This window comes from Mycteria americana, chromosome 1 (genome assembly GCF_035582795.1).
Source record: "Mycteria americana isolate JAX WOST 10 ecotype Jacksonville Zoo and Gardens chromosome 1, USCA_MyAme_1.0, whole genome shotgun sequence".
Lineage (NCBI taxonomy): Eukaryota > Metazoa > Chordata > Aves > Ciconiiformes > Ciconiidae > Mycteria > Mycteria americana.
Genome location: NC_134365.1, coordinates 96,531,277 through 96,544,026, shown reverse-complemented (window position 1 = coordinate 96,544,026; position 12,750 = coordinate 96,531,277). Strand labels below are relative to the sequence as shown.

The 12,750-nt window shown below is 38.0% G+C and overlaps 1 protein-coding gene across 2 annotated transcripts in view; it reads right to left on the bottom strand.

The window, feature by feature from the left end:
• Positions 1-12,273, bottom strand: part of DCBLD2 (discoidin, CUB and LCCL domain containing 2) — a 66,345-nt gene extending 54,072 nt beyond the window's left edge. The window contains exons 1-3 of one of the 2 annotated variants that reach the window (XM_075513656.1): positions 12,151-12,273; positions 8,498-8,614; positions 7,646-7,816 (exon numbers count right to left, since the gene is read on the bottom strand). The gene's annotated coding sequence lies outside the window, so the exon portion shown is untranslated. The remainder of the gene's footprint in view (positions 1-7,645; positions 7,817-8,497; positions 8,615-12,150) is intronic. The other variant, XM_075513664.1, reaches the window with a different exon arrangement.
• Positions 12,274-12,750: the final 477 nt, after the last annotated feature.

Genomic DNA, 12,750 nt, shown 5'->3' with positions numbered 1-12,750 from the left:
CAAACAGCGGAACAGGTTGCCTGGAGAAGTTGTAGAATCTCCATCTTTGGACATGTTCAGGAGTCCCCTGGGTGTGGCCCTGATCAACCTGATCTGATTAGACCTGTTTTGAGCAGGGAGTTGAACTAGATAACCTCTAAAGGTCCCTTCCAAACTGAATTATGATTGTATGATTCTAAGGCACCAGACAACGTACTATGGAGGGGAGTCCTGCACTGACAGGGGATGTTCTAAATGAGCAAAAGAGATTTTCAGCTTTCCAGTTTCTGTAGTTACTTATCCGTGTTCTCTAACTGAAATAAGAACTTATTCTGAGAAGGTTGATTCTTTGGCACTTGAAGAAAAGGAATAATGCATTTAAAGCAGACAAATTATTGACTGACTTCATGATATTAACACATTAGATCTTTGCTAGCACCTCCATCTTCTTATCCCTTAAATCTTTAAATGTCACATATGCACTAGATTTTTTCTGTGACAGTAAATACAAAGGCCCACCCACCCAGCTAATACAAGTGCTGTATGTGCATCTAAGGGCCATATGTGTCCTTTTTGATGTCAGCAGAGACTTGAAGGTTATTACTAGCACTGTTCCCAGATAATCACTTGTGAGCAAGTCCAGATCTGTACTCAGGTTCACAGTTTCTCTCTGCTGTCCACTGAATTATTAGATCACTTTACCTCTTTTTCTAGAAAACAAATTCCACTGCTTATGGTGGAATTCCAGCCAAAAGAATTATGCTATCTGCTTAATGAGCATATTCTTAGAGTTGTTTAGATTACAGCTACAGTGGCAGTATAGTCAAATTTGGCTGATAAATTTAGAGGTCTTAACATCAGAAAAACAAGAGACAAATGCCTCACTATTGCACATTAACTTTGTGGAAGAAAAGTCCGGTATGTAGGTTAGATCTTGCAATCTGCTGAGATGTCATACTTAAGTACGCAAATAATTTTAAGCATATAATACTCAAAACTAAACTAAATTGCAGAATTTTCTTTAGCCAAAATGTTTTCTAGCATTTATGAGAGTTTAACAAGAGTAAAGTTCACTCCAGAGTGAGGGACACGAATAAGGTCTTCTGCTCTATTTTAGTTCCTCCTAGTATTCTTGTGAAGCTGTGGTGGATTAAACACTCCTGGACATAGTGAACCATCCAGCATATATATTGAAAATGTAAACTTCTTTAGCACAATACAGGGATGTCTTAGTGCCACTTAAAAAAGTTCGTTTAATGTTAAAGGAAATCTTTAACTTCCGTGTTCATTAGGTAAGTAGCCCTTTTACCTGAGAGTTGATAGATCCACTGTCCTGCCCATGAATAACTGGACCCAGCTCAGCAGGCTGACATATGCCATGGGAAAAACATGCCATCTCTAAAACTGTCCAGGCTTCATAGCATATAAAGGGATTATTCATTGAAATACAGCTTTATAATTTAACAGCTACAACACTGGAACAAAACACCACCCTTTTCTTATTATTCTTAATTGTTAAAGTATTTGAATTAAAACAGAAACTGTTATTGAAAAAGTTATTGTTCTCCTTTGCCATAATTCTGCTTTGTGGAAAACACATTTTAATAAATGGTTCCATAGTATCTTAAATTAAATATCCAGAGAAAACCCATGAAAAACTGGGAGTAATTTAAGCTGTCATGAGTTCTACAGAATGGAAACAACTCTGGAGCTTCAGGAGTTTACATGGTATTTCAAATGTTATTCTCTTAACTGTTGTTCCTACTAACCTACAGCCAATCTGAAAGGTTGGTGCCTGATCTTGTAAACACTTCCAGAATCCTGCAGTATGCTCTGTGGCATTAGCTAAATGTGTGGTACTAAAAGACTGCAGGCTCTAGGCCTTAGGATCTATCTTTTGTTGCTCTTGGCTACTCATTTTCATCTCATTTGGGATTTCTAGTTTTTGTTATAGCTTAGCTTTCAGTAAAAATCCTTCTACTCCTCTCTTTGTTTTCCTTTTTCTTTGTTCCTGTTTTAATCGCCTATTATGCTGATTTCTTAAAGAATAACAACAAAGTCCCAGTTGCAGAATGGATTTGATTTCAGCCTTTTAGAAAGGAAAATGGGTATTGATTGTATATTATTCACATCAATGGATGTAATTAATCTCATCCTCAGAAACACATTTACAAAACCACCATGATATATTTACCTAACATTAATTTTTAATTCACTTCAGATAGGAGCCTCATGACTGTACATAAAGCACATCTATTTGACACTCTAGAGTTATTTGGTTGCTGATTGTTTTTTTTCTTAAAAGAGAATAAACACTTAACATTTAGTTCAGGGTTATTTTGGTAAGAAACATCTGTTAATTTTACTGTGCCTAAAGTCATTATCAGGGAAAAATGGTAGCATAAATTCCAAGAACAATTTTCTTTTACATTTTTACTGTATTGTATATGTGAAACAATTCAGGGATGCTGGGGAAAAAATTAAGCTATTTTTTGCTTAAACATGGTAACATAGAGAAGGAATATATTAGGGAGGATCTCATACTATTTTCTACCCTTGAACAAGTTCGTGTTTATTGGATCAATGCCCAGTACTACTAAGACCCTTCAAGTAAAAACAGTTAGAAAAACGTTAAAGACGAATTGTATCTTGTAACTATGGGTTTGGTACTCTTAAATAAAAGCAGTATTTTGAAGTACTGAGCAGTCTAAATTCCCTGGATACAGTGAATCCTATGGCTCAGTGAAAGCTGAAGGAGGAGCCTATCATTATTATAGGATTAATTCAGCACATAAGGATGGGCAGGGTTTTAATCATGGATTTAGCTTCTGTGGGAATGAAGAGCGCACTTAAACTTAAGTCTGTAGCTATTTTCCTGAATCAGGAGAAACAATCTACCATGACCTGTGCACCTCCTCCAAATTCTGATATTTTTTCCTTGATTTTACACTGATTCCAGCTTCCAATCTCATTGACCAGTGGTAACTAGAAAAATTTTAGATGTCTGGCTCCTCAAAAGATGCAGCTCTTTACTGATATATTTACATGCTTGAGGACAACAGATCACACTTATGAAATGAGGAAAATAATTAAGAGCACCCTTTCTTTCACCCTTATGAAGGTGAAAGAGAGGAGTTAACTGTCACATGTTTCAGGCCTTTATATCCAACCTAAAGAAAATACTATGTCCATACATCAATGTCAGAGAACAACATAATGTTTAGTTGCAATATACTTGTGCCTAATGCTGTCTACAGGGGAGCCTTAGATGTAAACAGAAACTTGAGGTGAGACTATAATGCTACAATCTGGGACCTGTGAAGACAATGTCTGGAAGCTAAGATCCAAAAGGAAGAACTTCAAGCAAAATTTTCTGTTTCAAAAATAGAGGCGTTCTGTTTTTGCAGATGAGATTAGTAATCTCCGTAGCAAATAAATTCCATTTTTTCAAGAGTTTATACGTTGCCTGCTCTTAACATTGTGAATCAGAGCATGAACATATTGGTATCAGCTCTGTCTCTTCCACATAAAGAATTTGGAGAGCAGCCTTATTTTTTTTGTTTGATTGATTGCAGTCCCACCAAAGCAAACTTAGCTGAGCTGAGCTGCAACCACATCAGTACTGTGATGAGTAAAATGAGTTGTAGTGAAAAGAGGAGAATCAACATGTGAAAATATATTCTAGAAATACCAGATAGATGATAAAAAGCCAATTATATCTTTTGTACAGATTTAAGTAATGTGCTGCTGATGGACAGCCCTAACGGGTGCTGATGAAATACGGAGCTAGAACTGCAAGCAAAAGTGACTCAGCTTCAAGAAAACTGGTGTAGCGTTTAACTGGAATAGCAGAGAATTGTAATTTTAAATGGGAGGAAGCCTGAAAATATTAAAAGCTTTAAAAGAAATATTGTACTATACTAATAAAGACATACATGAAAATGAGAGCATATGATCAAATTTAAAGAAGAAATAGGGCTGTTTTATATGAAATCCAAGCTTTATGCACAGGGCTAATGCTTCTCCCTGAAGAACAGCATTGCCAGTTACTATGAAACCCAGGAAATTTGTGTTGTTGCCAGCACTTGGATGCTGGCAAGCAATGACTGTGCAAGAGTTTCAAGGATCAAAATCCAAATTAAAAAAAAAAAAAAAGAGAGATAAAAGATATTACAAAAGAGTAAGTTTCTGGCCATTATGATTGTTGAAATAATTTTAAAAGATGGCCTAAATCAACCAGAAAGTTTGATAAAACCAAAAGATAGAAGAAAGACTTGCACTCCCTGGCCCCACATCTTTTTAAAATAGCATTGTGTTTTCGGCCCTAGTGTTTTTTGAAATTTATAGAATCATAGAATCATAGAATGCTTTGGATTGGAAGGGACCTTTCCAGGTCATCTAGTCCAACCCCCCTGCAAGAGCAGGGACATCTTCAACTAGATCAGGTTGCTCAGAGCCCCATCCAACCTGACCTTGAATGTTTCCAGGGATGGGGCCTCCACTGCCTCTCTGGGCAACCTGTTCCAGTGCCTCACCACCCTCATGGTAAAAAATTCCTTTCTTAAATCCAGTCTAAATCTGCCCTGCCTTACTTTAAAACCATTACTCCTTGTCCTGTCACAACAGGCCTTGCTAAACAGTCTGTCCCCGTCTTTCCTATAGGCTCCCTTTAAGTACTGGAAGGCTGCTATAAGGTCTCCCCACAGCCTTCTCTTCTCCAGGCTGAACAACCCCAACTCTCTCAGCCTGTCCTCGTAGCAGAGGTGCTCCAGCCCTCAGATCATTTTTGTGGCCCTCCTCTGGGCCCGCTCCAACAGCTCCATGTCCTTCTTGTGCTGAGGGCTGCAGAGCTGGATGCAGTACTCCAGGTGGGGTCTCACCAGAGCAGAGTAGAGGGGCAGAATCACCTCCCTCGACCTGCTGGCCACGCTGCTTTTGATGCAGCCCAGGATACGGTTGGCCTCCTGGGCTGTGAGCGCACATTGTCGGCTCATGTCCAGCTTTTCGTCCATCAGTACCCCCAAATGACTGGCAATACTCAAGTTCTCTAGCCCCTTTCCACTTTCAGATATATGAGGCAAATATGACACACGCTCCTCTTAAAGTGCAATGCCACAGCTTCTCTGCCGACACATGCCCCAATGCTCACTCATGCAAGACTTTATGAGAAAGATGTTAGTTGCTGTACAAGATTGCAACCTAGTAGTGTCAATCTCTCCTTCTGTGAATGAGATGTGACATACAAATATGGTGAAAACTGATTTGCAGAAAGTCATGAAGAACTTGGACAGCCAGTTGTGGCAGATGGGAAGAAAAAGGTTCACTAAATCATATCTTATGGGCAAACTTAAAGGGAAAGCGATTACCATGTTGAACATCAGAAGATTAGAGCAGTAACTGACAGGCTTCTTGAAAGGAGGCACAGCAACACAGATGTGCGCCTTCTTCCTGGGAAGTCCTGGACAGGGTGCGTATGTGCAGTAGTTCTGTTAAGTGATAGAGGAGCCATGGCATCCTAGCCTGCTCTAGCAAAAATGAAAGGTAGGGAATCCTGGTCAAAAAGGTTGAGTAAGAGTGTGGTCGATATTTTTCTGTTTATTTCTAAATGTTAGGAATAAAAGCCTGCAGCTGTTTTTGTGTTGAGAAGGAAAATAGTGTCTTACCAGAGAAACTGGAAATACATTCTAAGAAGAATGGCTCAGTAAAATGTTGCAGATCAGGAGGGTCTTTTCATTAGGTTTGGTGCTTAAAATAAGGCCATTAAGTACATGATTATATCTCAGTGTAAGCAGAAATCTCCCAGCCTGGAGTCCAATTCAGTCCAAGAGGGTGTCAAAAACGGGGATGGTTTTGGTAGCAAGTTACATGCTGAAATATGAAGTCTAGTCTCTTAAACAACTTTACAGCAATGGGAGAAGGGAGATGAAGTAAAAGAAACAATTCTTTCACCAAGAATGTGAAATTCTCCTGTAGCCTTTCATACAAGTTGTAACAATGAGAGTCAATCAGCAACAATAATATTTTTCTTTTGTCACCTCCAGTATCCCTAGGCAGCACTAGGACCTTCATTTGCATGCCAGTGTGCAGAGAGTTCCCTAGGATGTATTTTATGTTTCAGTAACTGATTTACATTCAATCTGCCATAATATAGGCCAGATGATCACCTCTATTATGCAAATGAATGCATGGAGACAGCAAGGAAGTCAGTAACTTGAAGTGGCAGAAGGAACAAGTGCCATTCTGTTCAGGGTGCTTCTTCTCTCTATCCCTTGACCTTTCAATAGCTTTCTTGCATGCAAATTCATATTCAAAGGGAAGGCTACAGTCAACTGGAAGGCGATGAATTCGGTTAGAAACCACTTTATGTCACAATTGAGACTCATCTTACACAGGGAAAGATACACTGGGGATATAAAAAGTGTTCAATAGGTAAAAGCCTCGTTGCCTTTAGGCTTTTGGTGCATATAAACTGTCAACAGTTTAAACGAACAGGCTTAAAATGCATTGGTTGTTATGCCAGAGGAGGAGTTATTTTAATGAAATGCAAGTAACTAGGTATGCTTAGGGAAAGAAATATAAACAACCTACATGTAATTATCAGGAAAATATACTTAATACAGAGGATGGTCTAGTTATATTTATATGTCTTTGTCATTTTATGTTTGTCTTTTTAGAGAGGTGAATGAAATATTGAATTAAATATTAGTCATACCCTTCAAAAGCACAGAGTAAACCATGGACCTCCAGAGCTGAATCCATTCTCTTCAGCTTAAGCTAAATAACCAAGCTCCCAGGAATTTGTGGGACAAGAACAGTTATAAAGGAAGAGGTTTTTCTGACCAGCAGAATTGTGTCAATATAATTGTGCCATTCTAGCTGAAGTAGGTTACATTCAAGCATTTTATGCCATAAAAATGATAATATCATACCTCTGATATTTAAATATCATAAAACCTCAAAATTATTTTATAAAATCTCATTTGAAGGGTGAATACTGGGCATTAATAGAGATTCAGTTGGGAGCTAGTCCCTGAGCCTTAGAGATGGCTGTAAGACCTGAGAGCATTGTGAATATTTGTATTTTGCATCCACAGAAATAGATTGAGTTTTACCTGTATGTGATTAATGTGTAGGTTTCCTATTTTCTTCTTTTTGGCTAGAATGGAGAAAGAATTTTTTTTTTAAAAAAACACCCCACATGGGAATTAACAAATTAATATATTAATAATTGCACATATATATTAAAAATTAATACATTATTAATTAAATAAAATTAATAATTCCATTGGGTTTTCAGAAGGTAGGGAGATAATAACTCTGTTTCTATCTGGAAGAGTAGTATATTCAAAATCTTTGTCCCAGGACAACAGATAATGTAGGCTTACAGCCTCCTTTTTGTAAATTATGTGAGAAGGGCCCAAGAGCCCTGGTTCTGAAGATTCCCTGAACTTTGGGAAACTTCAGATCTGACTCAAACTTTGTGCCACAGGCCCATTTCTGAAATCTGTATCAATGCACTTGATTCTCTTCTGTCAGTGTCAAACAGATGTAGTTCAACTTCAGTGGGTTCATTTCTGAAGTTTAGTCCATGTTGAAGGAAAATGCTTATGTATGGCTTATCACCTTTTCTCTTGCTAACATTTCCTTTTATCTTAGGGGTGCTTACCCAGATTTTTTGGAAGAACTGTTCCCTTCTCACTCTGTATTGAGCTTGAAGTTTGTGGTTTCTATTTCAGACCTAAAGAGGGACTTGCATGCCCGAAATATTCTTTTGTTACTTCCCATTGGCTTGATGAAAAGACGTTACCTCTCCCTGCAGATCTTGCCTGCATGCCTGCTGAGAGAGAAAATGCAAGGTATAATGAGAGCAACTCACAGCTGGTTCAACCTGGAAACCCTCAGAGAAAAATTTGCCCTTACAGTCAGCAGACATTTTGCCTAGTCTGACACGTCAGGTTTTGGCCCTGTACTTCTAATATAAAGCCCCTCCCAGAAGACCTGAATCAAAATAGCTAAGATTAATCAATATCATATTTATGTATAAAACAGGCTAAGGGACACTATTTGACCGTTTGGTAACTGACCTACTAACAAAAGCGAGGTCTCACAGGATTTACCTCTTCATGCTCAGTGTGGGGCAACAAGCCAGTATAACATCTGCTTAGTATTCATTGCAAAGCAAATGTACAATGCTGACACCATTAATCAGCTTGTCCAAGTGAATAAAATGTCAAAAGCTGATGTAAGAAAGCTTGGCTTTAAAAGCAAACATTTCATATGGATCTGCATGGGTCCATCTAATGATGGATTAGTTAACCCTGGAAGATGAAGAATGACTCCAGCCTAATGTTTGAGGGGGGAATGCATGTAAATCTAACAATGTACACAGGAAGATTGTAAAGAAATTAGAGATATGGGAACTAGTTTTACAAAAATCAATCACCTACCATTGGTGCCTCAAACTTCAGTATGTGATATTAAACAGAATGAATAAAAAACATTTTGTTCTGAGTCCTACCCACAAGTTGCAAGCTGTGCCTTAAAAGTAAGTTTTTTCATTCACAGAACTGCTAAACGGTAGGTAGCATTTCTTCCTCCTTCCCCTCCTTTGCTGAGCCACAGACAGGAACAGTACCTAAAAGACAGAAATTAGCTGGAATTAATTTCAGTGGAATAGCTGCAAAGCAGTACAGCAGTACTTGAAATCTGGGGTTAAATAATGGATGGAAAATGAGGAACAGTCAGTAAAGGGTGCTGTAACTTCCTTATTTAATGAGGAGTAGAACATCTGTCAGGGAAAGAGGAGGTAGGGAACACAGACACATGGAAGCTACAGATGGAAAAAATCTCTGCTAGCCAGCTTAAAAATGCAGGACCTATTCTATTGCTTTGTCAAATCTGCTTTTAAAAGTACAAGGCTTTTCTGCTTCCAAGATTCCCTTTGGAAGATATCTCTGGACTGTAGTGTATTCTGGTCTCAGTATATTTTTTCCTGATATGCTTTTTTTTTTTTAACCTGAATTTCTTCCCACAATTACTAGCACACCCCTTTATAACACAATAAAAATTGACCTCCCTCAGTAGCCTTCACTCCCTTTCTTTTAGGGTCAGATTTTGTTATGTCTTCTCAGAATATTGTGCTCTAAATTTGCCCCGTTGGAAATTATCAGGATTATTCAAGGGTTAGGGCTCTAGCCTTAAAGAATAAAGTGGGCATCGCTGGAATAGGTACAATGTGTCTTGAAAAAAATGAGACAAATGTTTTTTCATTGGGAAGAAAAGATCATGTATTGAATGAATCAGCCTCTTCATCACTGTAAATCATAGACTTGGTAAAGAGAGTTGCCATCATGTGAATTGAAAGATGTGCTGTTCTAATAGAAGAAAAACATGATTTTTCTGTTGTAATGTTTTTCATTTTCCTTGGGGAATGAAAAAGCTTGAGAATTTACTGTAAAGTGCTATTGAGTAAGGACTGTGGTCTGCTCCAACTGGCTAAAGAACAGCAGTAGCATAAAATAGTTTTGGGTCTGATGATCATGAGTTAGATCAGATCAATATAAATGAGATTATTTTAAATAAAAAAAAAGCAGTGTTGGCAAAAAGAAGAAATTTTATAAAACAAAGAACCATTTGGTGAAGTAGGCTGGACTGAATAGCTCAACAGTCCTGAATGTCAAGAAAATTTAGGAGAATTTGTAAGTGGGAGATGCAAAAACCTTCTGTAACTTGAATTCCAAGAAAACAAAACCACTTTTAGAGGAGGGGTCTGACTGTAACTGGATGAGCAGCTACCTGAAAAAATATATTAGAAGTAAACAAAAGCTTAGAAAAAATGAAAAAGGAAATTAATCAACTAAAATTTCTCTGTGTTGGAGATCAGAAAAAATAGCAATAAAGTATGAATTGCCAAAAAGATCAAAAAAAAAGGAAAAAAAAGGAGTCTTTAATAATTAAAGAAATGGATCACTGTGCAATCCTAACAAATTAGAAATGAATGATTATGTGCTGAAGACACCAAAAGAAAATGGGGGCTATTTTTTCCATCTTGTACAGCAAACACTACTTCTGTGTTTAACAATACAGAAAGAACATGATGATGCATTTGTAAACTCCAGTAGTATACAAGGTTTTAGAACATGTTGCAAAGGAAAATATTGTAAAAGGCATAAAGGTAGTGAAAAGTAGGATGGAATGCAGTCTGGGTTTATTAAAGATAACAGATTCATCTGGCATTGTTTTTGACAACAATCAACCTTTTTTAGGGAAAGAAAATGCAGTAAATCTATCGTGACTTCTGTAAAGCATTCTCATACAGTTCATCAATTATAGTGGAGAAGATATGAAATAGTATAGGAATCACCTGAATATGTGAATACAAATGAGTATGATAATAACAAGAGGGTTTGGCCAGGAGAGTAAGGGAGAGAGAGAACAAAGGTTTATCACTGAGGGTTCAAGGAAGATTACAGAGAGACATCCTCCAGGACTGTTTATGGAACTCAGTATTATAAAATATTCTCATGAATGGCCTTGGCACAAAGATGAGGAACATATTAATGAAATCTGTTGATGACACATTTGGAGGCATTTTCTGTACAGTGGCAAAATATCGCATAAGGAGAGGGAACAGATTATCATACAAGAAAGATTGATTTTTAAGTCAGGAGTAACAGAAATGTGATGAACTACAATAAAATGCAAAGACTAATATGAATTTTTCATTTAAGTTGGCAGTTTATCAACTGGAAGTGTCCAGGGACAATGCCCATGTGTTAGGTTGATGGCCCAACTGACATGAAGACATGAAAAAGACAAATGTGATCCTCATCTGAGAGGCAAGATATTTTAACAGAGATAAGGAAATATTAAGTTCATTTTATATGAAATAATAAAATGTCGCCTGGAATGTCATGTTCTAGTCACCATTATTTAAAAAATTAATTTGATCTGGATTGGGTGCACAGAACACATTCAGACACTGGATGCTAGGCTGGTCAGGAGACTGGATACTACATTCATGAAGAGCTCACCTTGCTGAGGTGCCTAAAAGAGTCATATTGTTCAAATGAGCAATTAGATAAGCTCATAGATAAGAGGAATTTGATCTTCATTGCAAAAGATGATACTGGCAAAATGACAGCTAAAAGAAGGTTTCTAAAGAGCAGAGCAGGGAGTTACTAAACTAGCCTTCTGACATAACAGGCGCAAGAAGACCAATTATATTTTAAAAGGATTCCCAACAGTTTGTGAGTAGATTTTTAGTAAATGACTGTTTGCCATAACAGGAGATTGCACTTTGTGGACCTCGAGGCTTTTATACAGAACTTCAAGTCCTTTTTTTCCCCACTTTCTCCCAAAAGAAAGAAAAAACGCCAAAGAGGAAGAAAGACATTTAAAGTTGCCACTGCTGTTTAGGACTGAGGAATCTACTTTAATACAGATAGTTTGAAAAACTCCCTATGGCCTCAGAAAGCTTTAAGTAGTGTTTAGAGTCCCCTCAGGCTCTAGTGGATTCACTGCTTGTTCTTTGATTCCTGAATACCTCTGTGCTTCCTTCTGTAGGATTCCTACTCCTTGTTACAGTGCTCCTCTAGGTTCAGCTTTTCCTGGTAAGGCTCAAATAGTTCTTGGACTAGGCTGTGTTTAGGTACAACCTTGAAAGAGTTCAGAAATCCTGTAACAAGATACCTGATCATGCTCTGCCTATGACTGATCATGGTCTGACTAAGAAATCAGATGCACCCTTGGCTTTTGCCTTCCCAAGATAATCTGCTCCCCTGTCTTAGTTTTCTTAACATGACTCTATTCACTTTTGCTAACTGTCATGTGGCCCCCAAACACACACTAACCCAGTCATAGCGGGACAGACAACTGCTCTTCTAGTGGGGTTGTGCCAGTCTGGAACCTTACCCATCAAATTTGGGATTCATAAAATCACATTTAGAAGAATATGCATAAGGCAGAGACATATCCACAGGTTCACTTTCCACACATCACAGACCAACTCTCAGAAAAGCTCCAGCAGAGATTGGGAAAGTAACCCTAAGACATGCCCTCGTAAACCGCAGTGCCAAACTCGGCAAACCGGAGTCCAATGCAGGCATATTACACTGCTCCATGAACATGGTTTACTTCTTGTTTGGCATGATTGTCCTGCACTTGACTTACATCCAGGTTGCTGCTGGCTTCATCTTCCCCTTTGTGGGCTGCAGACAGGTTCTGCACAGGGACAGCTTGTGTCCTGGTGGGATGCTGTGGTTGCAGTTTCTGTAGTCTGTTTCCAACCTGAGGCTGTGCGATGCAAAAGGCAACCAACAAACAGATGTCAAAATTGAAATAAAATGAGAAAGGAATGCTCTGGGCCTCTGTTAGCACCACAAAATATTATCCAGAGTGAGTGTGAATGAGTCCTAGACCTGCTAACTGGCAGCTGTGGACTGAACTTTAAGATAAAGCTATTTAAAGAAGTTGGATTTAAACTGAACATAAGATCTGATCCAGTTCTTAAATCGAAAGTAACTATTTGACTGGTTAGGCAATTATGTGCACAAGAAGAAAAAATAGTACCTTTAATTATAAACATACCAATTCAGAAATAATGAAGGCTTACTTAATTTTGAGTCTTAGCTGTGGTCTCACAATACTTCCCTATAGCAACTGTGTAGTGCAATTTAAATGCTTTCATGGCCATGTAAGAGAACTCTTCAGGCTATGGAGACATATCTAGGACTATAAAACAATACATGCATAATTTGTATTTTGTGTATT